This window comes from Typopeltis vanoorti, chromosome 23, assembly GCF_054136105.1.
Source record: "Typopeltis vanoorti isolate ZY-2024b chromosome 23, IOZ_Tvanoo_1.0, whole genome shotgun sequence".
NCBI lineage: Eukaryota > Metazoa > Arthropoda > Arachnida > Uropygi > Thelyphonidae > Typopeltis > Typopeltis vanoorti.
In genome coordinates this window covers 93,778,317-93,793,471 of record NC_143571.1, presented here as the reverse complement: position 1 = coordinate 93,793,471, position 15,155 = coordinate 93,778,317, and positions in this window count along the sequence as shown.

Sequence of the window (15,155 nt, the reverse complement as noted above, 5' to 3'; positions counted from 1 at the left end):
TGCATTTCTGATAACTCGGGCTAACTTGGCGTCTTCAGCGAATAGCTACTCTCCTTTCCCATGTAATTAATGTAAAAACTGAACCAAGGAGTGAACCCTTTGTTACATCACTGGCTAACTAAATACACACACACATCCCTCCTACGCCATGTTTTGATATTTATCAGTCAGTCAGTCACACTCTTTACCAAGCGAATAGCTTATACTCCAATCCCATATCCTCCAGCCTATGTAACAGTCTTTGGTGGTATCCCGTGGACTGGTCCAAACAGTCATGAATATACGGTGATAGTTTGGACTGGTCTGACACAATCATAATTATTAAGAAATGTAGAGCAGGTTATCAAACATGTAAACCAAAGCCGTTCATTGCAGATTATAGATTGTCTGTCAACCCATTTCTGTATGCGTTTATTTGCAAGCTTGTCTAAAATTTTCATTACCACTGCAGAGATACCATTGAATCAATAGTTAGACACACACCTGAGTTTCTTCACCAAGTGTAAAGGTAGCGTTGAGCTCTTCCAAATTGCATACCCAAGGTTGGTAGCGTTTAGCAAACATAGGTAATAATTAGTTGAGCAATCTATTCTGTATCTCTCACTCGCTATCATCGTCATTCTGTAGAATTATTCTTTGGCTTTCATGTTTTCATTTAATTGCAATATAACGATAAAATTCTTTAGGATTGTCTTTAGCTTACAGAGGAAGTTCCTTACAACAATTTTAATTATTGCAGCCTGCGTCTTCTAATTTTCTTAACTAACCTTCCTCCTTATCCATGCTATATTCCTTCAACATCTGCTTTTTCTTAGAAATTGTTATCTGATGACACTGCTATCCATTTCACTTTTACGCCATTCATTCTTCGAACTCTAGGGACACATTCAGATATTGTATCATCGATGTACTTTTTGAAGTCCCCATGTCTTCCTATTTAGCAACCGACATCATGGGATTGAACTCTTTAGTTGGTCACAATTTAATGATTCTCAATTCAACATATAACCTTTTCTGAGTGACTCATCCATATATTTCGCCAACCTCCCAGGTCGGTACAGCATGTCCAGATGACGTCACAAATTGGAGGCAGAACACTCATGTTTCTAACTTACTCGCCACATCTCAGACGATAATCAGCTCTACACTGCACTTGTATTTGACCTCGCTGACATATCACAAAGTTTAAAGAACTTTTCATGCAACTCTAAATTAATTTGGCTTTCTTATTCTTCTCCTGAGATTTCATCGTCTGCAATCTATAGGGTGGCCCATAAGTCAGAAAAGGGTTAAAACATTTTATAACTTTTTTGTTTATTAATTATTTTTATTCTTCTTTGTTATAATGAAATAAGGAACTTTCAAATTATTTTATTAGTAATGAAATTACTAATAAAATAATTTCATTTTAATTATTTTATTAGTAAATAATTAAACGTTCGGTTTATTTGCCAGTGTATTTTATCATCACCAGCATCTGGTGCGCTAGTTGGTCTGTAACAATTCCCCCCATTGTATTTGATCTTAGACTTCACTTCACATCACATCAGATAGCTTTAATCTCACTGCTGGAAATATTGCTAATGTTTCATGGTTTCTACCCTAACTAGGTTCAAATTATTCGATATCTTAGCGTTTATGTATATCCTTCCTAAAACTACTGCATCATTTACACCACATGCCTGTGAGAAATCATTAACGTGAACAATTTCAGTCACGTGATATTCACCAAGGTCCTGATTCTTTTGTCCTTTTTTTTGTCTTTTTTTGTCCTTTGTCCTGATTCTTTTGGCATTTGTGCACTTCCATAATAAGTTACCATCATACATTTTGCATACTCCGCCTGCGTATGTATGATCCAGTTGGACTACCTTCCGATCACCATCTAATGCTTCACTTATACAGACGACATTACAATATACTTAATAAATCTGAAGCAATTGCACACACAAAATCCTTCTTTCCTCACGTTCACTTCTGTGATCGGTGAAATTCAGCTGCCACCGAAAACACATTCACAAACATCCATGACCGTGAGGGAATTCGAACCCACAGCCTGCTGGTTGGAGAGTAGATACTCTAAGCACTTGGACAAGCTCACTGATAACTTTTTGCGTCATTTTTATTTATTTTATTCTTTATTATTTTATTTTCCTGCACATGTTTTCTTTGCAAATATGTTACAAGCACATTAAACGAAGTTCTTCAAGGCTTCATGCAGAAACCGATTAATCAGTTGAGTATTCCAAGAAAATTCCTGTTGGGCATATAAAACTCAAACTGAAAATGAAAAAATAGGGGGGAAATTATACGATTCCGCGTAACTGACCGTATTCGGTGTACAAGGTCATTCTATTTTCTTCTCACATTTGTAAAATGATACGTGAGTTGAATTGCACATTCTGATAGAATACAATGTAAGAGTAGTTAGGAGGGCGGGGGGGGGGGGTGACCGAGATGGGAGTACCTTGCAAATAACAAGTATGTGCTAATAAGAGGATGCGTAGCAGACTCAAAGTAGTGAGATATGCAGGAAATTCTTCAAATTGAATTCGTTCGTCCCTTAGGAGGGGAAGAGTACATTGGTGAGGGGTTACGATTAATTAATGCAGCACGTACTTCACTCCTGCGCTGCACCCAATAAAGGTAAGTATTTATGCTCGTGCGTAATCTGCGTGTTCACGAGGCCAGTTTGTCTGATCTAAGAGACGAAAAATCTAATTTCCGAGAGGAAAAACCTTCGTAGACCGACTAACTCACTATTTGATTGAAAACCTGAAAAGGTCTTCTCGTGTCACAGAGGGGATTCGAACCCGGGTATTTCATCGACCAAAGGGCTCGTTTATACCAACTGAGCTGAAGAGACTCATGAAGAAAACTAGTTTTACAAATATGAGAAGGTTAAAATGAGTGATTGAAAGTAGAACGGCAGTATTCTGATGAACACACGCACGCGTACGCACACACGCACACCTTTCATTGGAACAGCTATCCTAGAGAACCTTGCAAATCATGACTACTTGGTAATTACTTTAAAATTAGTCAGTTGAAATTGAAAGACGTTTACCGAACACTTCCTGATTGTGTGTGTGTGTGTGTGTGTGTGTGTGTGTGTGTGTGTGTGTGTGTGTGTGTGTGTGTGTGTGTGTGTGTGTGTGTGTGTGTGTGTGTGTGTGTGTGTGTGTGTGTGTGTGTGTGTGTGTGTTCATCAGAATACTGCCCTTCTACTTTCAATCACTCATTTTAACCTTCTCATATTTGTAAAACTAGTTTCCTTCATGAGTCTCTTCAGCTCATTTGGCATATAAACGAGTCCTTAAAATTCCTGTGAACTATATCGTAAAGAAAATTGGCTTACATTTTGAAGTGCAGTAAAATGTCTCAACAGATTTCGAGACCTCGGAACAGCGCGATCAGATTAAGGAGAAGAAATGAACGCAGACTCAAACATCCAGTAATTTACTCATCATCTTTTCTGTACCATCAAAAACTCGTTTTTCCTTATTTTTCAAGTAATCGTTTGCAGAATCAATTAGGTCACTCTTTAAATTTAATTCTAGAGGTGTTTTCGCATTCCTGATTCCAGATTTCAATATTAATCACTTCCCTTCTCGCGTACGAAAAGCGGGATCTGAAAGCAACTGTAACCCAATATTTCTCCATTCAGGGGCGTGTCCATCGTCCTTAATCTGCTTGCTTCGATCGATGAGTATCAGGAGGCGCTTTGAGTTCTGCGATAGATTTCGACAACCTCCATCTCTCGGATTTCATGGATCCGTTTGAATTAACGTTAGAGCGATGCAGGATTGTCCCTTGCGTTAGCAGAGGATAAATCATTAAAATCGGAATAATGTTACTGCTTCCATGAAATAAATCGCGTATTAACATACTTAAAAGCTGCATCTCTTGATGAATTGAAAAGAACCCACGTTACCAGTGTTTTTTAATAATCCAGAGAAATTTGAACAGAAAAAGAGAAAAGAATCAAAGCGCGTGTTGGTGGATGAATCGAAACAAAAAGGCAAGCAAAGGTGTGCATGCTGTTAGTTTGTCGCAGGCAGATGTGGTATCCGCTCGGTTCTGGAATCCCATCGTGTGCAAGGTTTACAGATGTGAGACCACCATCTAGCTTATTGGAGGCCTGAAGTGGGTGGAAAAATTAGGACTTCATTCAAACCGTCAGCTTCACAAACTAAGGAAAACGTCATCGCCGCGTCTTTCTAACATGTAAACACCTTTCTTGTAGCAGGCGAAAACAAATGGCAGATGTACTCGGTTTGGAAATAATAGCGTTCGAATTTCGTTTCTAGGATTTAAGAAATATTTCGAAAGATTTCCTCTGAGCAGAGTTTTCGCGTGTGGTCAAGTGAGTGTCATAATTTGGTTATAAAAATTTAGAAAAATAAAACTGCTCTTGTGACTGGAAATAATTGTGTGCGTGAAGTAATTTACCTTTTAGTGGTTTTAGTTTCGATTTGTTAAAATGAACGAGAAGGAAAGTCCGCTGACCCCGTCCTGAAACCAACAAGCTCAACGCCTTTTTCGAAAACTGCCTGCATAACTCATGCTTCGAATCGCACGAACGCAGAACACATTATGAAACTCTTGGCAACTATTTCTGTTCTCAGAAACGCACTTGCTTTGTTTTCTTTCGTTTTAAGGATAGTCTGTTTCGAAATATCAGTGGAATCTTCAAACTTTAATGTTCAATTAATTTCTAAACTTACTCCCTGAAATTTCTCAAAATAATCGCAAATATTTTAAACTACCACAGTCACGTAAATCCACATCTAATTCTCTTTCTTTTTCAGCAAGAAATCCCTTTGTATGGATACACGCTCTCGCGAACTATTCATGACTGCGTTCATGATAAATAACATTGCAAAGAGATGTTCACTTCGTTTCACTTCAAACGAATCGCTGGGAATAAAGAAAGAAAGGCATCGCTTACAAACGAGTTAACTTAAGAACAACTGATAATATAAAACTGCTTACAAAGAAAACGGAAGAAAACCTTTGTTAGCCAATAAGTCATGAGCATGAGTTTCGCTACGATTGCAATGAATGGATTCTGTTCATGACGTTAGCAAGGCCATAATAACACGTGCACCGATATTAAAAGATTCTGTTACGGGAAGAATTATCTTCACTGTTGAGAGGATGCAACTGCCGCACGAGATGCGAAGATGTTTGTTAAAGTGACACAAACAAAATATTTCATGAAACATCTGAGAACGAGGAATACATTTTGCTCAGACGTGTGAAGTTGCCACATAACTCGAATTCTGATGTTGTCGATTAGTTTCCAGGAATACGTTAATGGACTACTGGTGCGCACCTGTAGTTCGCCAATTTGGTTGAACAATATATATGTGTGTATATGTATGTATGAAAGAATGATCATTAACTCGGTTAACATACATATTTCTTTAAACGAATTGAATAACTAGAACCGAGATTTAAGTAAAAAGGTTTTAATATAAAAACACGACTAGTTTCGGCTTGTAACAGCCTTCATCAGGTGATATTATAAAAGAAAAAACACTAAAACACTGAAGCTTAAATAAACTATGAACATCATAGACAGTCTCTCTACATAATTGATATTAAATCGTTGTGGTTGTATTTAAAGCTGTTCTTTCGTTTGTTCTATTGTTTGGAGAGTGCGTGTTTGCTGCATCACGTGAACGCCAGTACATGATTACAGCTGAATGACTATCTGGGAGGTTCTAGCTGAATTCATTATTTAGATGAACAGCATTGAAGATGATTTCCCTAGATTCTACGATATTTCTCTTTAGTTCATCATTGTAACGGAAGATGTTTGTAGATTTTTCCCAGCAGACTTTGTGACTTTGGTTTTCATCATTAGGATTAGCCGAGAAAAGGATATGACTTGATAATGCACTCGCTCGCTGTCTCTTGTAAGTAATGTCTCTCATGTGTTCTTCCATACACACTTCGACAGATTTGTCTGTCTGCCCAAAATAAGGAATATCACAATCACACAATATTTTATATACACCAGGGTATTTGAGTTGATGATGACAAGGTTTTGGGTGGCTTATTAAGAAACGAATCTTTGGAAGTAGAGTGAACAAGGTTCTGATATTGTATTTTCTTAGAACGTTTGCTAATTTATGTGAAACTGTACTTATGTAGGGAATAGATACATTGCCTTTGAATCTATTTGTTTCTTCGTAGCGATGTCTAGGAGGATTAAGAAGGAATCTTTCAATGATTCTCTTGGAATATCCATTAACTTCGAAAGAAGTTTTGAGATGGTTTATTTTTGTAGGAAGTTCATTTGGATCATCCAGAAGAGAACGGGCTCTATGGCCGGTGTTTCTTCTGAGCGATGTCTAGGACATCACTCAGAAGAAACACTTATTTTCCATCGCTTATTTTCCAGGACGGAAATAAGTTAAAACGTTATTTGGATTACCGAGCGTGGATAATTCCGCTGTAAACGCATCGGAGGATTCTTAAACGCCCTTAAACCTTCCAGATAGTCATTCAGCTGTAATCATGTACTGGCGTTCACGAGATGTAACTAGCACGCACTTTCCCAACAATACAACAAAGGAAAGAACAACTTTAAATACAATCACAACGATTTAATGTCAGTTATGTATAAAGACTCTCTATGATGTTGATAGTTTATTTAAGCTTCAGTGTTTTAGTGTTTTTTCTTTTATAATGTCACCTGATGAAGGCTGCTACAAGCCGAAACTAGTCGTGTTTTTATATTAAAACCTTTTTATTTAAATCTCGGTTCTAGTCATTCAATTATTTTTAAAATATATATATTCGACAGGAATCGTTTGACAAAAACAGCACGTAGCTGCTTCGTGAATTTTATCGAACACGTCGGGAATCAGGTTGGCACTATAGGGATGGACGTCTCTTCCTTCAAAAAGTGCTAATTATTTTTCTTAGCTGGTACTTGTAAGGCACGTACACAAAGAGAGAGTGAGACAGAGAATCTCACCAATGGAATTTCCACATAAAGAAAAAAAAACATCCTTTTAGCTTATGGGGGATATTGAATCAACGCCATTTCCAGGTTGAGACAGTTTTCTGTTTCTAAGAATAAATTAAGCGCTCCGTTTATGGCTCCCGCCTAATGCGATGGTGAAGCTCTCTGACTGCATCTCAGCTTCTCAGTTTATTATTCGTCATTTTCCGTAATGAATGCCTTCGAGAAGGTTCCGCATAATGAGAACGACACGCGTCGATACAGACTGAAGAAACGCCTCAAACCCCGATCGAGTTATAATCTAATGAATTCTGTGCCCTTTTCAGGGTCGAGCCCTCGGGCATGTGACGGTGTCTAATCCACTTTTGTTATTTTCCATGACGGAAATAAGTTAAAACGTTATTTGGATTACCGAGCGTGGATAATTCCGCTGTAAACGCATCGGAGGATTCTTAAACGCATAAACTTCGCGCCATTAACCGAAAAAGCTTCAGAATTCAGCCAGCGAAACACAGCTGAGGCGAAATCTTCTCAACGAAAGGTGTACCGAAGCGATCCAAAGGTCTACGTTCAGTAAACTCAATCATATATATATATATATATATATATATATATATATATATATATATATATATATATATATATATATATATATGATTGAGTTTAATATATATTGAGTTCAATTAATATATATATATATATATATATATATATATATATATATATATATATATAATCATATATATATATATATATGATTGAGTTTAATATATATTGAGTTTAATTAATATATATATATATATATATATATATATTTGTAAGTCTGGTTTTGTAGTCTGGCATTGTAAGTCTGGTTTAATAAATGTGAAGAGGAGAGAACGACACACACACACACACACATGCTGAGAGGATAGTTTATACTCTGTTCTCCACTTTTAAAAATTTTTAGCCTATTTTACTTCTCGGATTGCATGTTGAATCGAATCAGAACTTGCAACTGATGCAAATCGCGTCTCTTAAGCGAGACTTCATTTTTGAAAAGGCAAACGTACCCTCGAGACTGACAAGTACATAGTGAGGGTGCTACAAACCTGCTAGTGAGAAATGGAAAAAATACAATCCACAAATAGTAATCTCTGTTGGCTAGGTTCTGATATTCTCTGCTAGTCAATCGCTAGCTATTCCTCAGCTTTAGTCTTCCGAATTAGATATTCCAAGACGCTTTCCTTAAACATGTAAGTCCTCTACTGAATAAAGTTTTATGAGCAATAACTGCCGAACCCAAATATCAATGTTTTAGGAATTCTCGAGGTCTACAATCTTCCGATAGTTCCTTCCTTTTACTGAGCATCAAGAAAGTCTGAAGTAGAGTCAAGAGGAGAATGCAATTTTCCACTAGAAGTAATACACTAATAAGAGGTGGTGATCTATAGTGCACACATTTATTTTACCTCGAAAGTTAATACTGACAGAAGTGTCACGAACACCCGGCTAATATTTTAATGGATAAAAACAAGCACTGCGTATCACAAGTAGCGAGAATATGAGATCAATGGAAGCTGTGTGAGTGCGCTGTGACCAGAAAAGCGTTCTGCATGGATTATGTTCTGTGCAAGTAATCCGATGCAAGTTTTCGAAACTATAAAGAAATGTGAAAAAAAACCAAGACCACAATCAAAACGACCGTATTCTTATAAAGCACTTGCAATGTGTCAGTTGGGGAAATCCCGATTGCAGAGTGAAGTATCTTTTACCAATTCCTATCTCAGCACTGTTCGTCGATAAATAATCCTTCCCATCGCCTAACGAATTCGACTCGTAAATTCAAACGTTGTGTAAGCGAACCAAGCAGAAAACGTGATTTGAGCTCAACACACTACCACCAACTGTTTTTGCGTTGCTTTTTTTTTCTTGTTTCTTGTAGGCGCAACATAAACAGTCGTAACTGAGGCCTTCGTACCGCACGAGAAGAACTAAAATAAGCAAGAAAACAAACTCGCAGGCGATGAGGTGTTCGACTGCATGTAACCAATTCCCCTGTCAACCGATCTAATGAACTGAGGCCATAAATTATTCACGGTGGTGCGTAAAAATACTCACCTTCCCCATACAGAACGCAAAAGTGTTTCAACTTCGCGTTTTAGAAAAAGATTAATTAAGTCCATTGAAAGCGACGATGGCGAACAAGCCAGCAGAGAGCAGAACTTCTCGCAATAATTAACTGTTTACATGTGGTGGACGTTTGCACTGCTGAGAGTGGGATTAGCGTATGACGTACTGTAAGCCTTCTTCCGAGGGAACACTGAGATTACGTTGCAAAAACAAGTTACCATTTCTTAGCTACCACTGCTGTCTGTCTCCATTCGAGTAATCCAGAAAGGTGGCTGTGCGAAGAAATTTTCGAATAAAAACAGCTTTTTATCTTGTTGCATGGACCGCACTCGAAATTAAAGTCGTTTTTGCCTTCTCGCGTTGATTAATTCTAAACAAAAACCTTAAGTTATTGTTCCAACATGCGTGCATGGTAATTCGTGGCACTGCGCAATCTCGCTCTCTAGCGAGCTCTCAGAGAGAGAGAGAGAGAGAGAGAGAGAGAGAGAGAGGGAAAAAACTTTGTTCCAAGCTCATCATTTGAAACTACCGAATCCATCGCACTCACCAAAATGTCTGGCTACTTTCTAGGGGTTGGCACTCGACCTGCTATTTACTTTTCAACGACATTTCTAGCAGCCTCTGTTTTCAGGAAAACGAGATGAAGTGCACTCGGAGGACATTTTATCAGGAACCCTCGATTCATAATTAGAGCTTCAGCTATTGATGCCGATCTGTTTCGTCTCTGCATGATTCCAAATGAGATTCTGCATTCAGAACATACCATAGAAATATATATATATATTTTTCAATGGATGCTAATTTTCAAGTTTGGTGGAATACTCCTAATGCGTGATTCTCCCCAAAATGGTGGGATCACACGTAAGGAGGTCATCAAACAGGTCAATGGAACAAGAACAGATCGCTTGACTTTACTGAAGCCACCACTTCTCAGTTTGAGGCTATTAACTAATCAGCTGATGTGTTAACAGTATACGACAATATATGGCGTAATGGTTGAGATTTCGGTTCTTTTATTTTATTTATTTTTCAAATACTCTTAATCCATCTAAATATGCAGTCCCTTTTGATACCCGCGCTAAATGCCATCTGCAAATTCTCTCGTAAATATGGAAGTTGCAGTTTAATCGGAGGCTGGAATCAAAAGCATAGGTACGTAGAAATGGCATAACATAAAAATATCAACGAATATTAGGCTGCCATCTGGAAGGCTACATCCGAATACGACTTCCCATAACGTGTAAGAACTAAACATGGTCTATTTATACGGAAATAGTTGTTGTAATTTATTTGTATATTCCTTCTGTTAGCATACTATAAATGGATCTGGATATATATATATATATATATATATATATATATATAATCAACTAACGCCTTTTATTCCTAAATAGGAGTAGGCGAGGCCTATATACCCTATCTAGCTTTTGGTGACTGAGTGGGCAGTTCAATCTCCACCGGTAGCCAATCAGAGATAGCTTGCCCATGTCAATCACTAATTATAGCGGCCACCGATGAAGAGGCTGGCAAACAAGCGAGCGCTGCCATCTCTTGGTACCTAACCTTAACAACATATGTCACTGTCTGCAATAATGTGGGTACTATGGTCGATTTTCTTGAGTTTACGGGACGAAAAACCCAAGTTTCCGGGAAGAAAAACCCTCTTGCCTGTGCCAGAGATCGACTAACTTGGGGAACAGGTCGAAGATAGGCTTAGAAAAAGTTCCTCCAGTCAGCGACTAGACTAGAACCTAGGTCTAACTTCAAGCGCCACTTCCACTGAGCTACACAGGCCTATATATTCTTCAGTGGCGTCGTGTGCCCATTTCTGTTGGGTGCTGTCATGCGGCTTATGCAACCAAATTCACGTCACCACTTTCACCCTATGATTGCATTTTTATTGATGGATGAAAGTTTTAAGAGTTCGCATCAGTGCTTGTCTTAATTGGTCCAATGCAATTAATTGTAGGATAACTTTGAATACTTTAATTTATCAATTAATATAATTTTAAATATGGAAAGCATAAAGGCCAACTGGACAATAGCTATGCTTCACACATGCCGTTTATGTTTATGTAAGAAGCACAAAGGGTTTACGCTTCGTTATGAGATTAGATTATCATTGGCAAATACTAGAGTGAGACGCGGATAATTTGAATGTTGATACGATTTTTTAAATACAGCCATATAATACGCACGGAAATCGGAAAAAGTAATTACTTTGGAAATCATTGTTTTTCCAGATTGAACCAAAGAAAGGCTGAAATAACTCATTTTAATTATTTATACCCAAGTTCCAACCTCCTTCGGCAGTATTCATAGAATCCGGAAAGCTCTGGCAGAAAACGGGACATTCAGTAGATCTTCAACACTGCTTTCCATTTCCAAAAAAGTTATACATTTATAAATATGTATTTATAAATAAACTTAAAAAGTTATAAATATATAAAGTTATAGAAAATTGTATATTAAAATCTTGTCTATATTGGTGTCCTACACACTCGTCAATCCACACTTCACGCACGCAAAGTAGAATCCGGATATATACACTCAGTAAACAAAAGAGCATCTAATAACCAATGACAACGTTCAATCGGATTAGTTGACAATAACCAATCAGAGACTCTAATTTCTTAGTGCTATTCTTCCGCCTTCTTGGTAGTTTAAAGTCACTCAATCGCTAATAATTTGATCCTCTGCGCCATCTCTACATCTCTTCAAAGTTCAAATGTGTCTATATATTTGACCGCACACCCGGGCTCTTAACGCGAATGTGATGTAATGTTTACTCGTCAAAGTGTTCTCTTCATCAAGCATTAGTATACGGTGTTTAATTTTAGGAATTACGCAAAGCCAGATAACAATTCTGGACGTCTTTGACAAGAATAAATGCAAAAATATAATATAAGTGATATTGCTATTCCGTGGATGTGCACCATACACCTAGCACACCCGGAGCATACGTCCCAGCCCTGACACACACACACACACACACACACACACACACACACACACACACACACACACACACACACCGTTCAATGGTATTTTATTACCTGCAGAATATACAGAATATGTAAAATTCGGACGTACTGTGCAATAATACGTTCACGTTTTTGAACAACGTCATAGAGAAAAGTTTATTTGGAGTACCTGGAGTACGCCATCAAATAGCTGGCTTCATATGGGGAGGGCCTCTTCTCTTCAGTGAATAATGAAAAGCAAATGAATAGGCAATGGGTTCAAATCCAACTTCGGTGTGAATGCTTCTAAACTTCTTTAGGTGGTAGATAATTTATTTTTTTGCCTGGCGGTGACCACTGGCACCTCAAGTAACTCGAAAAATCCTATATTTGGCTCTAGACGAGGGCGCCCGGATTACCTTAACTTAAAAGACTCGACTGTCCTATGAGGGGGGGGGGAGCTTTCTGCACTTGGCGTCGTCAAAGCTAAAACGAAAAATGCATTTTCATTTTTGCGTTGAAGCTTATTCGAGTTCTATGTTTGCAGTTCATTACAACAAATATTTTTATTTTCATTTTGGACACTCTGTTAGAAGGCGCCGTTTTCGAATGAATCTTCGGTTTAATTTCTGTCACAAGAATTTGTTGAGGGCGAGAAATACCTGTAAAGAAGTGATTTAATCTTTAGTCCAAGCACAGTTTCAGATCGTTTTATATTTTCAGTTTGGGATTCAAGTGAAAGAATGGTGAATGATTCACTGCTCTTTGGTAAGTTTCATTTTTGATGACGCCCCCTACTCGAAAGATTGAATGGTTACAGAATATTAAAAAAATTCTAATTAAAAATCCTTCTCTCATAACATCATGTAACGCAACGAGATGATAACTGAAATTTGTTAACTGTATTTAACAAACACGAACAAGTAGTGAGGATTTACTGCCATTACAGCTAATACTGATAGCTGAAGCTAAGAACTTCAAGGAATGATCCCTTACGAATAACTTATGGGGAACTTGATCCAATGAGAGAAAATAAGTCAACATTCACCCCTTACGTTAAGGGGATAATAAATCCCTCATTATTTTATTTTAAAGCCGGATACGAAACTCGGAGATCGAAATCTATCGAAATCTAAGAGTTTCATGCCGAAGAACTATCGGCGAGGCCAGGTGTAAGTGATCACCTGGGTAGTATTCTCCCCTTACGTTATACTATAAACGATCACGAAAGTGTATGGCTGATAATAACACCTCCTGAGCAAGGCTTAAGCATTTCCACGTTGCACTGAACTTGAGTCACAAATACAAGAAATTCATCATCACATGTTGTCATGGGGCACGAGTGAATTAACAACAGGGCAACAATTCTTTTCTGGCAACTAGAATTACGGTAACCTGACTCGAACGTAATGAGAACTTATAAGAAATTTTAGCAACGAAACTAACAAATTTGAATTGGCTACCAACTTGCAAATGACGATTCATTGCAGCAGCGGCACAACACAACATTTCCGAAAGCTGCTGCTACTGGAAAGATGGACTTCTTTACCCTTTGAAAAGCATCACTCTGGTTATTTTAGTTTGGAATCCTCCTACAAATCTTTCGTAACGAATCCCATTATAATTCTCTCTCATTCAATACCTTCTGAAACTATCCCAGTTCGGTTTCAGACACTAGCATTAGTGTTCCAGACGACCAGCCCCGACGCCGGCACGCTCATTGCACGACGGGTGTTTTTATTGTGAAATGGGTAGCACTTAAGAAACACACAAACAGACATTTAATTTGGTGAATTGCTGTTCCCGGCTAACAATGTGACACCGCTGAAAGCCGAGCATTGAACAGAAATATAAAGAAGAAATTTATGAGGGAAAACAATCGAGTTTGTAACGAGAGCATCGAACTGAATGCGTTTCGTAAACAAATTCATTCCAAAACACAAAATAAAGAAATTAAACATTTTAACTTTAAAGTATTTTGTCGAAAATCGTAAGATTCGTGGGTTGGTTAAAGAGGGAGTGCGTGTGTTTTAATTAAAGTGAGTTTCTTAATTTCTGTGTTTCGCTTGGCAGTGAATTAAAGCGTTTCGTTTCGTAAAATGCAACTGCAACCTTGAGAAATCCTTTCCTCACAATCGCTGGTGCTGTCTTACTAGCATTCTTGAAAGGCATTCTAATGATGAGTTTTTAGAACATAATTTACGAGCCTTTCCATCGGTTTATCTTTAAAATTATTAGGGTTTTGCAAAGCAATTATGGCTTGAGTTGATAAACCTTCGTTTCTCTAAGTTGCCGTAAACTAGCTAGTTGGATGGGTGCTCGAAACCACGTGCTCTATATTTTAATCGCGGCTCTCGTAAGGTAATACAATTTGCATAAATAAAACCTTAATTTCTATGTAAATATTCTAGTTTAAATTAGAATCTAGCTCGCATCAAAGTAACGTATTCAATTTTCTTGTACTTCCATTTATCTTCGTAAAGCAATCATAAGAAAGAAAGTGCAATTTAAATAAGAAATATGTCGTGAGCAAAAAATGCGCACATCGAATTTCATTTGCGTGGTTTGGAATGCATTACTCTTCAACTGCACTTTAATTACACCACAATAATAATAAAAATACCTGAAGGTTTATCGGCGTCGGCATAAGTGAAAATATTTTCTTTTCTAAATATTCAAATATTTAATTTGTGATTGAAATTTAATTACCCGCAGTTTCTCTGAGAAGAAAATGACGACGTTTATTGTGGATGTTTTAATAGCTAAAAATGTATTCGGTCGAACAAAAAATGACTATTTTTATACAATTGACGAATAAAACCATTTGGATAGCATTAGTTTGGCAGCAGTATTAACAACGAGCACGACACTGCTCATAACGCCAGGCTCCGTCAAACCCTTTTTTTTCTTCGTACAAAGTCGTAAGCTTACTTTTGTCTTCTTTCACTACGCGTTATTCCCGCTTCTCATGCAGGGTCCGACCTGTCGCCTGGTCTGCCGCTGGGGACGGGGGGGGGATATATTTTTGGCTGTAGAAGTGTATGTTCACGGGGTCGGTTTGCCTGCTTACGAGATGAAACACGCCAGATGAACTGGCGGAA